This window comes from Neofelis nebulosa, chromosome 2 (genome assembly GCF_028018385.1).
Source record: "Neofelis nebulosa isolate mNeoNeb1 chromosome 2, mNeoNeb1.pri, whole genome shotgun sequence".
Lineage (NCBI taxonomy): Eukaryota > Metazoa > Chordata > Mammalia > Carnivora > Felidae > Neofelis > Neofelis nebulosa.
The window spans coordinates 136,392,024-136,413,386 of NC_080783.1; the positions used below are offsets into that span (position 1 = coordinate 136,392,024).

The 21,363-nt window shown below is 39.8% G+C and overlaps 1 protein-coding gene across 9 annotated transcripts in view; it reads right to left on the reverse strand.

The window, feature by feature from the left end:
- The window catches only part of CDC14A (cell division cycle 14A), a 187,151-nt gene that overhangs the window by 128,788 nt on the left and 37,000 nt on the right, over window positions 1-21,363 (reverse strand). The window lies entirely within an intron of this gene.

Below are 21,363 nucleotides of genomic sequence, written 5' to 3' on the forward strand. Positions count from 1 at the left end.
ATTTAAAACTAAGAGCTCTAGCTCAGATGACTTCTGTTAGCTTATATAAAGCATTTGGAGGGTCCAGGCATACTTCCTGACCCAGACATTCACAGTCCCACTTCCTGTCTGTTCGGAGTCTACACTCTGCCACTCTCAACACCTCATACAAGGCAGGAAGCAGGAGGTGGAACAGAACAAGTAGTCACCAAAGATCCAGGTGTGTGTACTTAAATGTTTACAGATTTTGTACAGGAACCTACATACACACCAGGACACAAGGAAAGTCTGCAACCTCGTTAAGGAAGGGCTTAAATAAGGCCCTTGACAAGGGCTCTAAAGAGAGCTGGGGAACAGTCCATGAAGGGACCAAACTTGACTCAAGTCTTCCTTGCACCACACTAGCATATAGATGGCCACCTCTTCACCTTCCTTGGGACCACAGCTCTAAGTCACTCTGGTGTGGCAGCCTCCTTTGGTGACCTGATGATTTCAGATCCTATCCTTATGTTCTCAAAGCTTCCTTCCTTCCTCCTTCAAATTCTTACCCAAGTTGGTCTTCACATGTTTCTGGGGTGATTTTAGTCTGTCTCCCTGGCTAGATTATAAGTCTGAGAGCAGGATTCTTGCCTCCTCTCTATCTGCGGGACTCAACACCGCCTGGCATGTAGCACATAGTCAAAAAATGTTTGATGGATGCATGAACAAATAGTGGAGAGAAAGAGGGCGTTTTATGTGAGAACAAGTGTGACATGGTCACAGAACACAGATCATCTATCTAGAGAGCAGGTGACAGTGTATAGTGCTTAAACACCCAAAGTCCGCAGCCAAACTGCCTGGACTCAAATCCAGGCTCTTTCATTTATGAGCCATATTGCATAACTCTCTGTGCCTCCATTTCCTTATGGAGTCGAGACAAGAACTGTAACTGCCTGGCAGCCTCATTTGACTGCCGGGAAGATTAAATGAATTAATAATATACGTAAAGTGCTCAGGTATTTCTTTTCTCCTTTTAACCACCTGTACCACATGAATCCCGAGCCACAGCTGTTATCTCTGACACCTGAACCCTAAAGCCTGTCTACATGTATAAATATCAGAACATGAGGTTGTAAATGTCCTCCATGACTGTTATATACCAAAACCATAACAGACCACCCTTTAATTCAACTCTCTCATTTGAAAGTACAGATGTTGTCTGCCTCTTCAAATGGCCTCCTGAGTCTCCCGATGCCTTAGTATCAACAACCATAAAATAAATGCTGTGGCCTGTTTTATCAAATCCATTGTCAAAATATCAGAAGATCCTTGAGGTGGCCCACGTATTTCCCCAACAAAGTACATGTAACCAGAAGAGAGCTGATGCTATACCCATTTTTCCTTATGTGAACTTCTCATGAACAAAAGAATAAGAATACCAGGCTAGGTTTGTTTTTTAGGAGAGGAAAGCAATTACCAGTTACTGGCAAAGAATGAGCCACAGAAGTCCATGGAATGAACATCTACGAAAACACACAACGAGGTGAGAAACTCTGCAAAGAGTTGAAACATAAAACTTTAAAGTCTCCTCCTTGGCTCCCAAACCTTCAGTTCTCAGACTTCTTAAATGTCAGGGCACTTAATTTATAAACTGCTTTTTCCTGAAGACAGCATTAAGTCTTAATTGTCATAGGCAAGCACAAACAAAATGTTTAATTTTACTATTCTCAGCAACATTTCTCTTCTTAATCATTTCCTCTCATTTTAACCAGTGACTGAGAAAACAATACCTACATTCAGCTCTAAAACTTAAAAAAAATAAATAAATAGAAAAAAGCCAAACATTTCTCAAATGTACACCGATCCTACTTTTGTTCTAATTGTTTATGGAAATAAAAATGTTCAGTGTTAAACAATCACTTACAAATTAGATACATAAGTCTGATTACAAACCAGAAATCCAACTGAATATTTAAAACAGTATTTCATTCAGTCTATTTTAAATCTATTCTACTGAATAGTCTAATTAAAACAAGAATGAACGCACCTTCTCTTGAACACATTATAAAAGAAGGTAAGTTGTTTTTCCTGTTCTTCCAGTTTTGAGACTAATATAAATCACAGACTATGAGGCCTGCAAAATGTAAAACAATGCATCTGCCTAACAAATATGGCGGCAACATTAAGTACAGAAGTAAGGCAAAACCTGATGCCAGGCCTCCATCTCCATCACCTATTTTTGCCCTAAATTACTTAACACTCACCTGGCATCCTTATGAGAACAAAGGTATAGGAATGACTGTGCTTTTGGGCTGGGGTGATGTTTGCTCTGAAATACTCTCAAGTGACATCTCTCTATATTTTAATTTGAATTTGAGATTTGATATATGGTGGACTTCATTTTTTGAGAATTCATTTAGAACACAAACACGGCCTCTCATGGGCATGATGAGAGTAAAACCAGTGGCTCTTTGATGGGCAATTTAGGAAAACTGTAGACATTAGCCATGTGTCTTCTTTTCTTAAAGCCATGGTTTTTTTTCTTAAGATTTGATTTTGAAGTAATCTCTAAACCCAACGTGGGGCTTGAACTCATAACTCTGAGACCAAGAGTCACATGTTCTACCAAATGAGCCAGCGAAGCACCCCCCTCCATGTGTGTCTTCCCATCTAATTTGATGGGAACCAGAATTTCAGCAGCCTGAAAAGACGTTCTTCCAGAACTGACAGCTACAGCCAGGACAAATACACATCTCTCGCTAACTGCGTCTCAGTAACACTGCAGACTTTTCCTGCCTGAAGAGAGCTCGTGTTCCAACACAGACATTGCTGACCTGGTTGTATCTCATTGAAGTAGCCCAGCCTCTTATTTATTTTTTTTTTAATTTTTTTTAACGTTTATTTATTTGTGAGACAGAGACAGAGCATGAACGGGGGAGGGGCAGAGAGAGAGGGAGACACAGAATCGGAAGCAGGCTCCAGGCTCAGAGCCATCAGCCCAGAGCCCGACGCGGGGCTCGAACTCACGGACCGCGAGATCGTGACCTGAGTTGAAGTCGGACGCTTAACCGACTGAGCCACCCAGGCGCCCCGCCCAGTCTCTTATTAAAGCAAACCAAGGAAACACTAAGCTAATGTTCTCAGTACACAGAAGCCTAAAGGGGCCCTTTTAAGGGGGAGAAGGAAAAAATATTTGGTTGTAAGAAAACCTGACTCCCCAGTCTCATACAAGCTGAGTACAAGGCTGTTATGTTACCACACACAGCAAACATAACCCTGTATATCATTCATCATTAGAAGGCAGTCTCTGTATGAAATATAAAAACAGACTCACTCCAGAACATTACTTGAATAATACATACTCTTAAATGGAATGGTTGCAGGTTAAAAATTCCTCTTGCTGAGTTTCACTGCTTACCTCTGTATATAGTATGAATTTTATTTCATAAAACCTTTCAAATTAAGAAAGAAAAAAAAAGTGGAGTGTGCAAGGACTGTATTCTTTAAACCAAGGACTGAATCTGATCAAGTTTAGAAGGCAAAGAACCATAACTTCATTTATGATGAAGATACAGATGATAGATCCACAATAGACCAAGCATCAGTACTGAATTCGCCTAACACCTATAACCAATAATAAAAAGTCTTTAACTTGCAAATGAATTATATAGTAAAACCTTCGTTTGCGAGCATAATTCATTCCAGAAACAGGCTTGTAATCCAAAGCACTTGTATATCAAAGTGAATCTCAAGAACCATTGGCTCAGTGGTGACCATGTGACATTCGGCATCATGTACTACTTGAATTGCAAGACACCGCTCATTTATCAAGTTAAAATTTATTAGAAATGTTTGCTCATCTTGTGGAACACTCACAGAATAAGCTACTCACAATCCAAGGTTTTACCGTATATCCTAAACGTTTATTTGTAAAGGCTAATATTTAGATCTTTGGAAATAGTTTCCCAAGATAAAACCTTCTGGTTGTCAGTCTCTTTGGCTAGTCCAAAAATGATTATATATTCCACATTATCATTAAAATCATGTAGCCAAAATAAAATGTGGTGGAAAACATTATTTGAAAAACTAAAAACTAAAACAAAATAATTAAAGAGGCATGTTTGCTTTCTAAATTATCTACCTTCAATGCTAATACTTGAGGAAAGTCTAGGTGAATAAAACATGAGGAAACCAATGAACATGTATAGAATGACTTTAAAATGAACCTTGAATTATTTCAAATGTTTGGATGGGTACCTTAATATATTGAAGTTCACTTCAAAATGCATAGCTTTCCTCAATATTTGGCATTATGATTAGGACTGATTCCAACTTGAAGCAATGGAAGGTATGGCAAACCTGAGATTTTCTTGATGTAACCAGAGGGAAAAAATTGGGAAGAAAGGTAAGCAAGAGAGATCAAAAACTTTCTGGACAAACACAGGGGGGAAGATGTGCCAAACTCGCCAGGAATGGAATGCAAACAGGGTGGGAAAGAAGTATGACCAAAGTATGGCTTGTTTCCTCTGAACTTTCAATTTACAGAGCTTAGGCAGAAGGAAGGAGGAGGTAAACCAGACAATCAGATGTATTCATGTTAGTAATTAGAACAAGCACCTGAGGGACATGGACACACACACACACACACACACACACACACACACACACACAAGCCTTTTTAAATATAGTCATCTTATCCTTTTCCAAATAGAAGAAGTTTGTAGGTGAGATGTTATCCAATCTTCTAAGACCGAATCCACACAGCATGTGAACTAAATCTCAGATCTAGAATCTCATAGTAACTTGTAAGCTACTGTTCTTTGCATTGACTCAAGAATAGAAAACCAACAATGAACACAAACAAGGGGCTGGTTGTTCTCTTCCAGTATGTACAAAGATTTGTTGCTTAGAGAAAGCAGGAAAAACAAGAGCTTTGCCCATAAGTCAGTCAGGTGTTTGCAGAAAGGATTCCAGGGTTATTTTACTGTACACAGCCCAAACTATTCAAATATATGCCACATGACAGAACTGTCCTTCAAGAGTATAATAGAATTAATCATTCTTGAATGTGTATAGATTTTTTAAAGAAGTAACCATGTTCCCTAAAGGTTTATTAATGTCACAAATAGTACAACTAAAACAAGTGAAGGCAATTCCAACTTAAATAAAAGTAACTTAAATCCAACCAACAGATCTATTGTATACATACCCAATATATATAACATACAGGAAGTATATACGCCTTCCCTGCAGCTACTGGAAATTTCCCTCCCTTTCCAGCTCACTACTGTAGGTAAACCTCACTACTTCCAGAAAGCAACGCCCCCTTCACCCTGGTCAGTGATTTCTCACCCTGTCTTTTGATCAGCAGCAAGACTTGCAGTACAGATTTACTTATAGTAAGAAAAAGGAAGGAGAAAAAAGGAAAAGGAGATGAGCAGTGTGTTTTACACACAGGTGATTCATTTCTCCATTTGGTAAAGAACTACTGGTAGCAGGCACCATGTATAACACTAAGAACAAGGCAAATATGTTCCTAACCTCAGAGTATCTCTTGTATGTTACTTCTTTTTTTTTTTTTAAGTTTATTTATTTATTTATTTATTTTGAGAGAGAAAGGGGGAGCGGGGCAGAGAGAGAGGGAGAGAGAGAGAGAATCCCAAGCAGGCTTTGCACTGTCAGCACAGAGCCCAATGTAGGGCTCAAACTCACGAACCGTGAGATCATGACCTGAGCCAAAATCAAGAGTCAGACGTTCAGCCAACTGAGCCATCAAGGAGCACCCCTCCCTTCATGTTACTTCTTATCTTCTAAGCCAGGGGATCCCCCACTTTGAATATGCCTCAGAAAAGCTTTTAAGCTGTTTTAAGATATAGACATCCTGATTTCTGCACCCCTGAGATTCTGATTCACCGGATATGAGAGGTCTGGCCCATGGGTATTTCTGTAACAAAATTATGGTTGAGAACCACTGTTGTAATAAACGCTACAGAAGTCAGAAGGCTAAAAACCTGAATTATATCACAGAACTACAAATACATATTATTTCATTAGCTTTAAGTGATAGTTGATAAGGAAGCCTACATTCTCAGTGAAATTCCAAGGGCATAACAAAAGGTTTGCCAATGTCCTTGACAACCCATGTGTCAAATCTACCTCTTCATTGATGTGTCTACTAGTAGGGACAGAGTTACATTTTAGGGATATAAAAATGAAGACAATAGGGAAGGCACATATGTTAATAATCAGACCACTATGGCTTAGTAGCAAAAGAGAAATCTGAAACACAGAGATAACAGTACCATGGAGAGCTTTAAGTAGAGTTCTAAAAGATGAGTCTTTTAGGGATGCCTGGGTGGCTCAGTCGGTTAAGCATCTGATTTCAGCTCAGGTCATGGTCTCACAGTTCATGGGTTCGAGTCTTGTGTCAGGGTCTGTGCTGACAGCTCAGAGCCTGGAGCCTGCTTTGGATTGTGTCTCCCTCTCTCTCTGCCCATCCCCTGCTTGTGCTCTATCTCTCTCTCTCAAAAATAAATAAACATTAAAAAAAAATTTTTAAACATCTTTTAAAACAAGGGTGCCTGGGTGGCTCAGTTGTTTAAGTATCCAACTTTGGCTCAGGTCATGATCTCACAGTTTGTGAGTTCGAGCCCTGCATCCAGCTAGCTGCTGTCAGCACTGAGCCCACTTTGGATCCTCTGTCTCCCCCCTCTCTGCCCGTCCCCTGCTCGCACTCTCTCTCTCAAAAATATATAAAAATTTTTAAAAACAGATTTTTTTAATGAATAAATTGTCTGGGGCACCTGGGTGGCTCAGTTGGTTAAGCCTCCAACTCTTGATTGCGGCTCAGGTCATGATCTCACAGTTTGTGAGATCAAGGCCCAAGTCAATTTCCACATTGACAGCACCGAGCCCACTTGGGATTTTCTCTCCCACACTCTCTCTGTGCCCCTCCCCTATACGCATATGCTCTCTTTCTCTCTTTCAAAATAAATAAATAAACTTTAAAGACTATATTAAAAAATGAAGAGTTTTTATTAAACAATGAAGGCTCCAGGAGCCCTCTAATTCCTCCTTTCGACTAAGCTACCAGGAAATTCATTACCAAGTTTTGAGCTTGAGCATGTCAGAGCCAGTTCCTGTGACATGTAACCAAAAAACTCAAATTATTACATTACTGCTACTCTCCATAGAAGCCAATCAAGAAAGAAGGAGGAGCAAAGGAAGGAAACCAAGCAGAAGGAGAGAAGTGACCATAACAGAAGAAGAAGACAGAGGTGGAAGCAGCAGGGAAGAAACAAAGATGCGGAAGGAGAGCCACACAAAGATAACTAGGAGGGGTGGATGAGTGACAGGCATAAATGAAAGCTGAGAGCAAAGTGTGGGAAAATAGGTAACTGGTTATTTCACACAGTGGTGCTAACTGGGACTACAGGGGCTGCTAAGGGAGAGGGGAAGAATGAGTGGAATGCCAGCACTAGAGGGGTTCTTGTCCTCTCCTATTGTAACGCTTGGGCCAAGTTCTTTAATTTCTTTGGGCTTCCTAGCACAATAAGGAGGAGAAGCAGCCAAGGGTAGGGGTGGGTCAGCAGGGCAAAGAGAAGACCTCTCTCTAAGATCCGTCTGTTTCTGTAACTTACAGAAGAATCACTGTACTACATACAGCTTCAGAGGAGAAATTATCTCTCAATTGCTACAGTAGATATGGTAAAAGCCAGAATCTCATCCTACAGTCTTTGCATTTATTCATTTTTTTCAATGTTTATTTATTTTTGAGAGAGAGCGCAAGCAGGGGAGGGGCAGAGGCAGAGAGGGAGACACAGAATCCAAAGCAGGCTCCAGGCTCTGAGCTGTCAGCACAGAGACCAATGCGGGGCCTGAACCCATGAACCACAAGATCATGACCTGAGCAGAAGTCGGGTGCTTAACCAACTGAGCCACCCAGGTGTCCCTATAGTCTTTGCATTTAACTTGAGATCTAGGTCCTTAAGAAAAAAAAGTAAAATAGAGCTTACAGAAAAAGTCCAGTGGCCCACATTCAGGGTAAATCCCAAGTTTTCTTCTTGTAATAGAAGGCTCTTAATCAACGATTTAAATCTGACTTCCTCTTCCATGAATTCAGAAGTAAAATACTGTCATCACTGAATATGCATGCATAAAATTTAATATATAATTTTATTTTTAACCCTGTGCTAATAATGGCATAGCCCAATGCCAGGATATCCTAAAACATGCTGTGGTTGTGTTTTAATTCATACATCTGATTTGGAACAAAAAAAACAAATGATTTTAGAAACAGGTTTTTTTTTAAGTTTATTTTTATTTTATTTTATTTATTTTGAGAAAGATACAGAGAGCACATGGGGGAGGGGCAGAAAGAAAAGGAGACAGAATCTCAAGCAGGCTCCATGCTGTCAGCGCAGAGCCTCATGTGGGGTTCAAATTCATGAACTTTGAGATCATGACTTGAGCTGAAATCAAAAGTTGGATGCTCAACCAACTGAGCCATCCAGGCACCCCAAATGTTTAGGTTTATTTTTTATTAAGTTTTTATTTATTTATTTTGAGAAAGAAAGAACTTGACCAGGGGAGGGGCACAGAGACAGAGAGAGAGGGAGACAGGGAAAGAAAGAGAATGAATCCTAAGCAGGCTCCACACTGTCAGCACAGAGCCCATTGCAGGGCTTGAATTCACGAACCCCAAGATCATGACCTGAGCCAAAATCTAGAGTTGGATGCTCAACCAACTGAGCCACCAGGCACCCGATTTTAGAAACTGTTTTAAAATGTTGGAGCACCTGGGTGGCTCAGTCAGTTAAGCGTCCGACTTCAGCTCAGGTCATGATCTCCCTGTTTGTGAGTTCGAGCTCTGCATCAGGCTCTGTGCTGACAGCTCAGAGCCTGGAGCCTGCTTCAGATTCTGTGTCTCCCTCTCTCTCTCTAAAAATAAATAAAACATTGAAAAAAATTTTAACGTTAACCACATTTTGTCGCTTTTTCCATTATTTCACAGATGTGTTTCCAAAAAAAGAATAAAACTTAAAATATGGCTCCAGGTAAAAGATGTAGCTTGCTGCTAAAACTAGTACTCACTTACAGACTTTAGGAATTTTCTCAAAATTCCAGACATTTTGAAGGGAACATAAATAACTTATCACATTCAACTAGCAGGATTTATTTTTATTAACTTTTCTTTTTAATTTTTTATTTTAGAAAGAGAGAGCGCTCACATGAGCAGGGTCTGTGAGGGGCAGAGGGAGAGAGACAGAGAATCTCAAGCAGGCTCCACGCTCAGCACAGGGCCGGACGTGGGGAAGATCCCACAACCCTGGGATCATGACCTGACGCAAAATCAAGAGTCAGACGCTCAACCGACTGAGCCCCCCAGGTGTCCCTCAGCTAGTGGGATTTAAAGTGTCCCCAGTTCTAAGACAGACAATACCCTGCAGTGCTATTAGAAGAATTACAGCATATTCCTCAATTCTTTGTACAGGGTGGATCCATTCCCACTGATTTCCACAAGCAGTTGATTTCAAACTGAAAGCACTGCAGCCAAGACCCTGGTGAAGAAGTCAAGCCAGGACCTGGGGGTTGGAGCGGTATGATACAGACCCCAGGTGTGGAGTCCATCCACATCCTTTCTCACTAGTAACACAAAATCAGTCACCACGGAAATGCAAATTCCCTCCAGGGCTGTCTCATACATCCTTCATTCCTTTATTCCTTAAAACAACACATAGGCCCTATGCTAGGCACTGGGGATACAAACACATGGAAGAGTCATCCCTTCACTCAAAAAGTTTACTCTGGTAGGAGAGAAATGGCGAAGCAAGTGATTGCAAAAAGCCTACTCTAGTAGCTTACATTGTACATAATAAATTGTAAGACAAGGTTAAAAAAAAAAGCAATAACTAAGCCATGGTCTGGGTCAGGTAATAAGAAACGACAAAATAAACAATTAAGGGGTGGGGAAGGAGTGGGCAAACAAATTATGGAGAAAACATCAGGAGAGATTCCTTTGAGAAGGGAATTCTGGTTTTCTTTTATTACTTAGAAATTTCCCAAAGCAAGCCCCACTAAATGACTCACATATACCCTCATGAAAGAATGAAAAGTCTGGTTCATCCTACAGTACATATCTTCACGTGGAAAGGCTGGTCTGTCTACTCATTAACATGAAATGACAAACAATGAATGTTACTCCCCTATCAAATAATTCTCTGAGGTCCTGCAGCAACTCCAAATAGTTCTTTCAGGCTGAGGTTACACTTTCCTAGTCCCACTATTCCCTCTGATTAACCATGAATTTGCTAACCACATCCCTGACTTTCTCCATAATGAAAACTCAAGGGCCCTAAAAGTATTTGTCTCGGGAGGTGGGAGGGAGTGGGCACAGGGGATGCAAGAGTGAAGCAGAGGAGCAATAAAGAAGAGAACTCAGACACAGGAGCAGGGTGGCACTAACACAGAAACCTAGGAGCTGACAAGGGCATGGTTAACTTACAGGCATAATCACCACATTTTGGGCATGAAAAGTCTTTGGAATAACTCAACACACAGCAACCTGAATGGAAGCTCCAGTTAGCTCCTCCTTTATTTAAAATTTCAGAAAACACCTACAGAGAGGGCTTTGTCCATAATGGGGAAAAGACTACTGTTTGGCTCACTATATCAAACAGAAAAGATTTTGTGAAATGAAACTTACAAAGATTAAAGTTATGTATTCAAAACCTCTTATAAACCTAAGGTTTAAGATTAGGTGTCATGAAGTGCATAGGACATCCCATACCATCAGCATGAATATAGAAACTACACTGGATGGGAGCACCTGGGTGGCTCAGTTGGTTAAGTATCTGACTCTTGATTTTAGCTCAGGTCATGATCTCATAGTTTGTGAGATCAAGCCCCACATGGGGCCCTGCACTGACAGAGTGGATTCTGCTTGGGATTCATTCTCTCTCTCTCTCTCTCTCTCTCTCTCTCTCTCTCTCTCTCTCTCTCTCTCTTTCAAAATAAATAAATAAACATTAAAAAAAGAAACAAACTACATGGATAAGACACTCACATAACAGACCCAAAGAGACAGGCTGGGCACTGGCTCCTTAGCACCCCCAGTGCTGACCTGAGCACAGGCTTTCTCATTCAAGGTTGTCACAAGTGAATAAAGGCACATTTTGGTGACCAGGAAGAAGGAGATGAGCAGGAGTTTAAGAGAAACACTAGTGATTCAAATCAAAGTGACACAAGGAAAGATAGATTGTATTATTTGAGGTCTTGAAACAAACAGCTTTTCCTAACAAAGTATCAACTGAATCAATATTATGTGGAAGCCAGTTGGACATCTTGATATTTAGGCATGGGAGCCTTTTGAGGAATTGAGAACACTTTCCATTTTCCTTAAGCTGTTCAGGTTAACCATAGGGTAACCCAGAAGGACCAAACAGTCACCTGTGGGTTCAGTGCCAAAACGGATGGTGAAAAAAACATGCAAACACATTTCAGATCTAAGCATAGGAAGCAGATTCTTTAATGGCTGTTTTGCAAGCTGCAGGTAATTTGCAAACTGCAGGTAGCAAAATCAATCGAATGGGTAAAAATTTTTTTAAATAAAATAGGACAGAATATAAAATGTCAGTATGCCTCGCCTATTATAAGGTAAGAACTGTTTCATGGACATTTTGTTTCAGTTATACATGTGAATAGTGTGTGTACTATGTGTGAGAGTGTGTGTACTAAACTGCAATGTAAAACACAGTTCTTATTGTGGTTTATAGTGAAAAGAGCTTGAAAACCCTGTCCTAAGATACAGCCTAACCTACTTCATGTCATTCCTTGGCTCTCCTGTTCTCCTATCACTCCTGACACTTAGACCTACTCTAAGACATCCATGGACATTGCCAAAGTACATGTGCAAAGAGCTGCCGCTGTGCATGTGCAAAGAGCTGCCGCTGCGTCTGGCTGGTACACAAGGTATTTGGGATGTTAGCCCCATGAGCCAGAATTAGAGCTCAGAAGCTACCTGGAAAGGAAACTGTATGACTGAGTGAAACACTGCCTTGTACTGGAAAACTCTGCCCTTCCACACTACATGCTATTTTGAATTTTCTGCAAAATATTTTGGTTTAGATGCAGTACTATTCCAAGACTAGCACTGCTCAGTTACATGCTGTGAATGGATAAAGCTCCAACTCAGGAACTTGGGGATTTGGGTTCTAGTCTCTCACTAACTGGATTTATTCCTTGGGCAAGGTACTAGATCTCTCTGGGCTCAGATTCTCCAACTAAAACATGAGAAAGCAGAACTGGAGCAGAGTTTTTCCTTGTGAATTTCTTCCGGGAGGTACTTTGAGGAGTCTGCAAAAGTGAGTCTATGTTTCTAAATTAAAATTGGTTTATTTTTCATCTAAGAGAAAACAATAAACATAACCAAATGGATTCAATATTGATTTTTACCAGGGTGGAAATCACCACGGTAGTTGTTTAGCAACCAAATAACCTCATTTTGCATTAAACTTGGAAGTATTACCTCCAGTCTCCGTATATATTCTAGTAAATGTCTCACCAATTAGGAAGCCTATAGTGTTTCACTGGGGATACATCTAAATGTGAGTCTGTTCAGTCTGGATATTTGTATAAAATTGAACAGAGATGGCTCAGACTCACGGAATTGCTAAGTGAGGCCCAGGCAAACATATATAGGACATGTTAATTGCAAACTAACCGAGATGGGCCAATCACCTGCAGTCATATCAGGCATTACAAATACATTTCAAGTCATACTCTAATATGGACATTATCTTCAAGGCTTTGGGTACCTCTTTTAAAAAATTTTTCTAGGGGCGCCTGGGTGGCTCAGTCGGTTAAGCGTCCGACTTCGGCTCAGGTCATGATCTCGCCGTCCGTGAGTTCGAGCCCCGCGTCGGGCTCTGTGCTGACAGCTCAGAGCCCGGAGCCTGTTTCAGATTCTGTGTCTCCCTCTCTCTCTGACCCTCCCCTGTTCATGCTGTGTCTCTCTCTATCTCAAAAATAAATAAACGTTAAAAATAAAAAAAATAAAAATAAGAAAAAAATTTTTTTTCTATCAAAAAATACGTTCAGTTAAAATTTTTAAAGATTCAACTCTGATTAAAATTTTTTCTAGTATTCTTCTTCCAATCTTTTGGGTTATTTCTTAGTGAATATTATCCTAAAGTTGCAAGGACAGCTGTTAAAAAAAATTACTGACATTCGTTAGCAACCACCTAATGTATAAATAAGGATTTTCCCCCATTGAGAAAAACAAAAACTGCTGAGGCCAAAATTAAGACTACCACCCATAATACTGATTTCAAACGGTTGTACATATTAACAAAGCCCATTTCAGTTCTACAATTGTAAAGAGTTATATAAAACACCTTGTTTTACTCAGTAACTTTAAAAAAAAATTAATTAATGCCTCAAAACACTACGATTCTTGCTGTTAAAAGTACTACAGCTTTTAAATTACTCCATATTAATCTTTCAAGAATTGTAGAAAATTACCTTTTACTTATCAGTGTTTTTCTCAATGTAATTAATATTTATCTATCAATTAAACATTCAGTCATTCATACCACAAATATTTACTGAGCACTTAGGATGTTTCTGACGGTGTTCCAGATGCAGTGGTTGCTGTAGGGAACAAACAGTTCCTTCCCTTGAAGGGAGAGATAATAAACAAGTAAATACACAATCCCAAGCAGTAAAAAAGTGCATCCCATTAATTCAGTATATAAATGAAACAAATGGACATCAGCTTTTTCACAGAGAAAGTATATGCCTTTTCGAGGCTACTAAGATTCCAAAATTCGTAAGCTATGGTAAACATACAGTGTGTCAGTACTTAAATATATAGTACTAAGTACCATGCATGTGTGTGTTATGTGTGTACATATGTATGTGTATATAAATCTGTGAGCTTATTCACAGCACAGAGGAAGCTTGTTATCAGGATGCCACAAAGAGAACAGAAAAAAAATACAAAACAATTATTCAGTTAAACTTGAGAAACAAACCTTTCACAGATGAAAAGCAAACAGCTCATTTTCCCAGCCCACAGCTAAATGTCACACACAAGGAGGGTTGAATAAAAGATAATATTGCTCTATCTGTATGTAGAAGACTAACAAAAGTTCCAAATTCAGAGTTTAAAATTGAAAATGCTGTGTGATCTTAGGGAGCCTCACCTGTTTTGAAAGCACCAAAAATATAAGCCTACGAAGATAAAAGCCTGACTGGCCCTTTTACAGGTAATATCACAAAAGCATTCTTGTCTATCAAGCTATAAAAGGAAGGAACTGCAAAACAGGAAATTGCCCTGCCCCAGCCATGCCACGCCTCCCTTCCTCTCCACAATTTCCACAAGCAGAAGCAAACGCGATCTGTTAGATTTACCGAGAAGCCACAGAGGTTACAGAACACTAGTAGCTGATATATCACTGTTTTAATAAATATTTAAGGTAAATGCCTTTATTATTTTGAACAAACATTTTTTTTGAGGATTTTACCTATCTTTTCAGATAACGTTTGTTTAAACCATAGCCTTTTGATGACAAGTTAGAGTAGGTCTGAAACTGCAATTTACAGATGAATTGTGAGTTAAAGGAAATTTAACATGCTTGTCCCAAACTTTTATAAATTCAAAGTTAGTTGGCCTGGTTTCCATTTTTCAATGGGCTAAGCACATACACATAAACCATTTTTAAGTATTACTACTCTGAATATAATTTTGTATATATTCAGTAGATCACTAGGTATTGGATAATCAATAGATCCATTATCAACAGTTCCTTTGTATTGAGGTAAATAGAAGTACTTATTAATATAGCATCTGTAAAGTAACAGAATTTAAGGTATATGCACTTCCTAATTTTGTAAAGAAATTTGGACTAATGGGTGTGATTTCTAGCGATCTACCTCTATTGATACAAATTAGACTCAGGGAAATGACTTCTTTTCTTAAAGGAAAGAAGAGGCTGATACTTTTCAACTTGTAATGGTCCAAGTAAGGAAACATCCAACTATTTTAAAACACCAGCTATTCAAAAGTTAATAAACCTACAAATAAAACTACAGGAATAATAAGTCTCATTAATAATAATAAAAAAAGATTAGTAAAACAATGAGGTATCATTTTCACCAATTAAATTTCTAGATCTTTAATGTTTATACCCAGTATGCAAAGGTACAGGACATTGGAGAGGACATTTCACTTAATACCAAATTTAGTGCAGACTGGTTTAAATATGGTAATATGCTGCAAGAACCTAAAACTTGCTTGCATTTTTAAAATCTATGAATCCCTTGGGGCGCCTGGGTGGCGCAGTCGGTTAAGTGTCCGACTTCAGCCAGGTCACGATCTCGCGGTCCGTGAGTTCGAGCCCCGCGTCAGGCTCTGGGCTGATGGCTCGGAGCCTGGAGCCTGTTTCCGATTCTGTGTCTCCCTCTCTCTCTGCCCCTGCCCCGTTCATGCTTTGTCTCTCTCTGTCCCAAAAATAAATAAAAAACGTTGAAAAAAAAAAAAAAAAATTTAAAATCTATGAATCCCACTTCTGGCAATCTAAAGACAAAAATCCACAAAAAGAAACATTTATAATGTCAAAAGTGTTTGTCACATCATAAAAAATTTGAAAGGAACCTAAAATGTTAAACAAATAATGGTATGCCCTCCAAATGGAATATTATTTGATCATCTTAAGTAGCAATAAGGCAAAACGTATGTAGGACAAGCAAAAAATGTTCACAAAACTACACCGCAATTATACTTAAGTGAATATTCATGTTTAGAATGATGTCAGTGCAGAAGAATTTTCCTAATTTTCTTCTATGATGTGGTTATGCCACTTTTTAAGTTAAAAAAATTTTTTTTCAATTAAATTCATTGAATTATCCCCTTTTCAAACTAGATATTTAAAATATATTTAATCACTTCCCCACCCTTCCTCCCCCCCAAGAAAACATGCTACCCCCCACACCCCTCAATAGTCCTTCACCAGCTTAGCCTGGGGTTGATCCCTCCCTCTCCTCAGGTCTGACTCTGGTCCCTAAACACTCCCTCCAGAAGGCAGACTATGTTATTCAATACCTTAGCATCCTCAACCCTGAGAACAAGGCCTTATGTATAATAAGGGTGGGGAAAACACTTGTTGATTTTTATTTATCCAACTTGGCACCTACTGCACACTTTTCTCAATTATTTATTACTCCCCTGTCGCCCATTTTAAGCCAGGTATTCATTCTTTTTTCTATTTTTCTTTTTTTTTTTATATTCCCCAGGGCCCACCATTGTGCTGGGTAAAGCTCCCCTGAGCCAAATAAATATTTACTGAACTAAAGAATGCCTGAACACACATGTCAAAAATAAAAAATTTACTTGGTTTAGACAGTTTCTTCCTTTAAAATGTAAATAACATCCTAGAAAACAAAACAAAACAAAACAAACAAAAAACACCTCCTACTACACCTTCCGGTGATTTATCCCAAGCAACCAACAGACTAACAACCATCTGAGTGTTTCTGAGCTAAGAAAGGATGTAAATGTAAAATGGGGTGGAGAGGAGGATAGGTTTCAGCTCTTCAAGGGAGGTAAGACAATAGCTCAGAAAATTTTCTGGAAGGCCGCACAACTTTCCTCCCTAGAGCTGCCAGCCATTCCTAAATGCTTCAAATGCCAGGCATTGCCCCGGGACACCTTCATCAGCGTGACCTCCTTCACTCCTCACCACAACTATGTTAGGTGGGGTGTTATTATCTCTATTTTAAAGATGAAAAAAAAAAAAAAAGAAAACCAGGAATTTAGAAGAGTTAAATAACTTGCTCAAGACATAAAACTAACAAGTGCATTCAAGGTCAAGCCTGTGGCTCTGCTAAGGTCACTGTTCTCAACCAAAACGCCAGGAGGAGGACAGCTTCTTTGCAATTAGCAGTAGACTTAGAGGTAGAATAGAACTACTAAGGTGTTAAGTGTAGTCTACATTATAAATAGCAGACACAGACATGATTACAAAGTCTACAAACCTTAGCCTTGTCATCTCTAATTCAGACATGACATCTGGCTCAGCCTTGTCCCAGTTAATCCATAATTAGACCCCTTATTTGGCAATATGAGGACTTAACACGTGGGTTAAGGAAAACACATTGTGGTTACCGCCTCTGCTTAAGCCTCCTCCACATATCTAGGGGAATAAAAAAGAAACCTTAATTTTTTAACTCTGAATTTCATTTTCTAAGCTAAACCATCACATTTATTCTAACTTCTCACACATATAATTTTTCCAATCACCTAGTCATCATGTGCTTCATCCAAATTCTCCTTGACCTCTTTATCATGGTTCTGTGAACCAAGAGCAAAACAGTAGCAAGCGAGGATGTAGTCTGTAAGCACATGGCAAGAACCTAATTAACTTCATTAATTAATGAAGAAGAACCATCTTCTTTAAACTCATATGAAAGTGCTGTGGATGCCACTATGATCCAAGCATCCTAATTCCCAACTCCAAAACTGCATTGAGTATAGTCCTGGGAAGGAAACACCTTCCCGACAAAGTTGATCTCTTCGTAAAATCTGTGCCCTCCATCTCAACAAGTATAACGTCACAGCTTAGGAATAAAGAGACACTTCCTGAGTAGGGACTTCCCTGAAACGGCGCCTGTCATCCATCTGTCCAGTGTCACTGTGATCCCCAGGGGCCACCTCATTCTAGCAACCCTGGCTTTCGAATCACTCACAGAGAAGGGTTTGTCGATTTCCCACTGAACATGATGTTCCATATTTTATCTCCTTCTTAATGCTCATGACAGTTCTAGGAGATAAAATGTAAAAAGGCTCTCCCCTACTTAGAGATAAGAAAGTAGAACTACAAAAGCTTGTGTGACATACTTAAAGTCACCATCTAACGCAGAGCAATACAAATGTACCTAATACCATTGCACTATGAAGACTCATCACAAGAAATAAATGTTTTCCAAACTATGTATGGTGATGAATGTTACCTGGACTTATCATGGTGATCATTTTTCAACATCTACAAATATCAAATCATTACACTGTACACCTGAAAATAATATAATGATATGTCAATTATACTTCAATGAACAAAGTAATTGAGAAGAAAGAAATGCCTAAAACAGTAAATTTTATATTGTATGTATTTTACCACAATTTTAAAAATTGGGGAAAAAAGAGTTTATCAAAAACAACAACAAAGGCGCCTGGGTGGCTCAGTCAGTTAGGCGTCTGATTTCAGCTCAGGTCATGATCTCACAGTTTGTGGGTTCAAGCCCCACATCCAGCTCTGTGCTGACAGCTCAGAGCCTGGAGCCTGCTTCAGATTCTGTCTCTCTCTCTCTCTCTCTCTCTCTCTCTCTCTCTCTCTCTCTGTCCTTCCCGCGCTGGCGCTCTGTCTCTCTCTCTCTCTCTCAAATAAACATTAAGAAAAATTAAAACAACAATAGCAACAACAAAAGGCAAGGTGATGATGTGACTTTTGTGCAGGTGGTAACTGCCCTTGGGCTCTGATCTCTGCTTTGAATCTGCATCTTTAAAGGCCATAGTTGGCTCAGTCAAGACCACAGCATTCTAATAAGATACCACTTTACCCTCTATGTCCAATTTGATGATTTGCAGTTTCCTTCTGAAGTTACCTTCCTTCCTTCTTTCATATTTTGTCATCTCATTATTCATTCATTGAGTAGATATTTACAGAGCACCTACTATGTGCCAGGCACAGTTCTAAGAGTTCAAATACTGAAATAGTTCCATACCAGTATGTAAACAGCTGCTGCCCACGGCATGCCATGGCCATCCGCACTGGCCACCTCATCTCTTCCCTGGGACAACCCCTCACCTGGACTTCCTCATGGCTCAGCATAACAGGAAGGCTCCATTGTGGCCAGCTTCCAATTCAGCTGCTGACTCCCTGGGCCTAACCCCTTGTTAAGTATTTTATCACCTCCCAGACACAGCAATGAACGGAGCAGACAAGGTCCCTACCCTCTAGTCTAGGAAAGAGATAATAAACAAGTAAATATATAAATGAATCAGATAATTTCAAATAGCAGAGCACTATAAAGAAAATAAAACAACAAGGAACTAGAGGGTGACTGGAGGTGGGGAGAACAGAGTAAAACTTGAGAGGAAGTCTTTCTGAGGAAGTGATTATTATAAGGAATCAGGAATGCAAAGGTCTAAGATAAAAACACTCCAGGCAGAGAGAACAGAAATATGAAGGTCTTCAAGTGGGAATAAGTTTGAGGTTTTCATGGTTAGAAGGCCAGTGTGACGGGGGCATCCTGAGCCAGGAGAACACAGAGGTAGACACGGCCAGATCAAGGGGGATCTTAATGGCATTGGTAAGGAGGTTGAATTCAATGCCAAGAACAGTGAGCAAGCATTAGACAGACTTGAAACAGAGCCATGAATGACCTAATTTATATTTTTAAAAGATTACTCTGACAATTGTGTGGCAGCTGTGATTAAACAAAGGCAAGGGTGTAAAAAGGAAACAATGTATGATGCTCTGGTGGTCACCCAGGTAAACAGAGACAGTGGCTGGAGCTACAGGATAACAACAGAGATGGAAAGAAGTATTCTGACTCAATATATGTTTTAGAGGCAGAGTTGACCAAACTTACTGATGAGTATAATGTAGGAAGAGGAAACAGGAGGAATGAAAATGTACTATTCTTGGATTCAGCAAGTCACTGATGGCAGTCCACTTACTAAAAAGGCAATGACTGTGGGAATAAATAGGTTCATGGAGAAAAGGAATAAAAAGTTCTGTTTTGCCAAGATAAATGTGAGATACCATGGAGATACAAACACGTAGTTGGATATCTGACTTTAGTAACAGGAAGATTCCCCCAGGAGACCATGACTTATCCAAACAGCAACATTAATGTACGTGTAACTTCACTGAGATGTTTGTATAATGCACATTACAGACTCTCTTCTTATAAGACTTGTGCCAACAATTAAATGCATACACACAATACAAAGTAAGGCACAAAATTCTCTTTAAGGAAAGAATACAATTCTTGGTTTTCATTTTAATTAAGTGTTGTGTCAAAAAGCTTTCTGGGGAATGCGTTTTCAAAATTGGAAACGACAATCAATGAGGAAACGAACAGTACAAGAAGAATTACTTTACACCGCTTTTCGAACTAGTGTGTCAGACAAGCTCATGCTGCCCTCAGCGCTTCTTCAATCCCGCTGAGACTGCTTCTCCTTCATTGGGTTACATTAAAGTGGTGGAAACTTCTGCATCTGATGTATTTTATCCCCAGCTCAGTGCATTTATTATGACTGAACTTCCTTTCAAAACTCTAGAGGTGCCATGATAAAATTAAAGATGACACCAGAAACAGGAAAGACGGGCATTAAAAAGGAAAGAAGAGGGGCGCCTGGGTGGCTCAGTCGGTTAAGCATCTGACTTTGGCTCAGGTCATGATCTCACGGTCCGTGAGTTCGAGCCCCGCGTCGGGCTCTGTGCTGACAGCTCAGAGCCTAGAGCCTGCTTCAGATTCTGTGTCTCCCTCTCTCTCTGACCCTCCCCCATTCATGCTCTGTCTCTCTCTGTCTCAAAAATAAACAAACATTAAAAAAAATTAAAAAAAAAAAAAAAAGAAGGAAAGAAGAGAGGAAGAGGAGAGGGCAGGGAAGAGAAGGAACGAGAGAGCAGTAGATGACCTCTTCCTGATGATCCCTTATGACAAAGGGCTCGCAGAGAACATGCTCACACAGCATCACCAAAGACACCCTTGTTTACATGGCTTGAATCCAAAGGTTATTACAGGCTCTCCATATTCTAAACACACTGTCAATTATCAGTCCCAAATGAGTAATAATTATCAATGTAAAGTGAAAAATAAGCATGCTTGCTTCATTCAGCTTACCAGCACTTCACTAAGCCTTCATGCCAACAGCCAGCTTTTCATGTGTGCCTTTAAAACAAAAGCAATGGCCTGGCTGGTGCTACAAATAATCTTTGTATCCTCAGAATTTGAAGGAAACTTAGAGGTCATCATATCCAACCCTATCATTTTACAGATAAGGAAACTAAATAAAGCAAAGACAGATAAAGTGGCTCACCCGTCATCCCAGAGCCACTTCAGGATGAAAAAATGTTTTTCTGATTCTTAGTCAAGATTCTTTGTATTATACCCTGCTGCCTACAGAGTGAGAAAGAAAAGTACCACAAGGGATGGCCCACGGCTTCATGGTGGCCACACCACAGGGAGAAAAGTTGGCCAGAGCTGGGCATCTCAGCCCTGGAAACAAGGCCCCAGGCTACACTCAGGCTGTCAGCCTGCGGCTACTCTCAGCCTACACCCTGCAACAGCTGATAGTCTTTCTAACACCACATCTGTCTGGGCTTTTTCCCCTAGAGC